Here is a 2305-nt window from a genome sequence, read left to right as displayed (position 1 = left end):
TCCACTTTACATTGATTATATGTGTTTAATGTATAACCTTCATATCGGCGTTATTCCCATTTAAATGATCAAGTACAAAGGAAACGTATGTAAGACATACCTTTTCCTCCTCGGTACAACCTCTATGCATTAATCGAGGTGTACATCATTGCAATCGGCCATCACATATTCCGCGAGTCGTACACATATATTCCATCATCCCTCCTCTGACTCTGATATTCAACTATGGGGACATTTATATCTATATGGGATTTAATTAAAACTCCACTTTAAAACCTTATAGCAAATTTCAAATATTATTTAGCCGCATTCATATATTGTCGGGTCTGCTCATTCCTGGACTCTTTGCCACATAATTCCTCCAACTCTGATAAATCTCGACACCCGATCATCGATATATCACTATCGGCAATATCACGACTTGCCAATCACTCCTTTTCACTTCCGACCGCCAATATGCAATTTAAATCGTGACCGCTGATTTGGTCTCGATCCAACAATCCACGATTAATCGTCGCCCACTCTTCGCAAATCTCCAAGGCTCATTCCGATCACTTTAAAAATGGATTCCCCCTCTGCGATTTGATCTCAGCCATTTTTCTACAAGATCTAACAGCTGCCGTGCATCACTTACACTTCTCTGCAATTCCTTTTCCTTAGAAATTTTACGTTGTTCCAGTGGCTTTTCTACGGTTCCAGATTTTCCAAAGGATCCAGTTCTTCACTATTTTTGCTGCAACTCCCTCCTGAGTTGATTCCTCAGTGAATTATCAACTTCTTCAATGGATTCTAAGAACCCTTATGATTCCTTGAAACCATTCTCCACTCCCTCTATGTGTTCCACTTGGGTTTTGTCTTGCCCAATTCCACTTCACTGTTCTGCTCGAACAGTCCTCAATGTCTCCTCTGCGTGTTCCACAGAACTCTGCCTGTAATCCCCTGTCATAGAACCTACGAGTTCACATACAAATAACCACTTTAACATGCATTCAACTCTTTTCAGACATTTAGAAATAACTCTGTATATATATTAATTTAAAACACAAATTAAATTCGAGACTCCTTGGTCTCGCTTACACACAGGCTCGATTTCTACTATTCATGGCCTCGTCCTATTGAATGCGCAGGTTCACTATTTATAAGAACACATTGGATTGGATCATTGAAGGATCTGATCACTCCTCTAACAAAAGCCATAATGCTCTCTGCATGCATACATATGGTAGATAAGTCTCCTTGAGACTTTATCCATTCCATCTTTTCCTCTGTTTTAAAACAAAAAAGTCTTCTTATCAGCTTCCCATTTAATGCCTAAAAGCTCTCTCTTGTTCCTAGAATCATGGAACTGTTTAAGAGTTGGATTTGACTTCTACCACTCATGTTCTAATTTATTTATTTTGAGAGCATTTACATATTCTCCCACTATCTAATTAAATCACTTAAAAGCCTAAATATTACATTGACTTGAGACTTAGGAAAACTATTTCCTAAAATGCATGACACCTTGTGTCTACTATTTACAATGATTTTCCTTGGGCTCAATGCTCCTCCATCAAGGTGGGAGAGGGAGGGAAAGAAGGTAAGGAAGACAGAGATATAGAGGTGGATAAAGAGAGGGAGTGACAAGGGAGAGATGGTGGGGGAGAGAGGAGGGAAGAGAGAGGAGATATCTAGGGAGAGAAGGGGAACAAAGAGAGAGGGAAACACAAAGATGCAAGGGAGAGAGAGAGAGAGAAGGAGAGAGAGAGGGAGATAATGGAAGACTTAGAGGGTAGAAAGAGAGAGTGATGGTGGGGAGAGACAGAGGGAGGTGTGAAAGAATGACAGAGAGAGGAAGGAAGAGAAAGAGGGTTCAATAGAGAGGGGAGAGCGACATGGAGTTAGAGGGGGGGAGAGAGGGAAGGAAGAATAAAGACACAGAGGGAGAATGTTGGAATTATGATGCATGTGTTGTACTTGATGCCAACCCACTTGTAGAAAAACAACTCACTTGTATATGGTAACTAAATGAATCTACATAACTAGATGAATCTATAGGAGAGATATCAAATGTGATAGAATGCATGACAATTGTGTTTACAGATGTGGAAAAATGCAGGGAAGTTGAAAGGAATTAGTTCAGAAGTAATATGGAAAACTACAGTGTAATAGGTCTATTAAGAGGTAACAGAGCATTGGTACAGAAGAACAGGAAGATGGAACTAAGGTTTACTGATAAGAATAAAGAAGGTAAAGGAAAAGGTTGTTGGAAAGAAATTTAAGAAATATACGTAGGTCCACTTACTCGAAACAACGTATACACGCT

Source organism: Pinus tabuliformis, chromosome 2_1 (genome assembly GCF_031772625.1).
Source record: "Pinus tabuliformis cultivar Carrire ecotype Pingquan chromosome 2_1, CPIR1, whole genome shotgun sequence".
Classification (NCBI taxonomy): Eukaryota; Viridiplantae; Streptophyta; class Pinopsida; order Pinales; family Pinaceae; genus Pinus; species Pinus tabuliformis.
The sequence above is the reverse complement of the archived record's forward strand: the minus strand, read 5'-3'. Positions refer to the sequence as shown.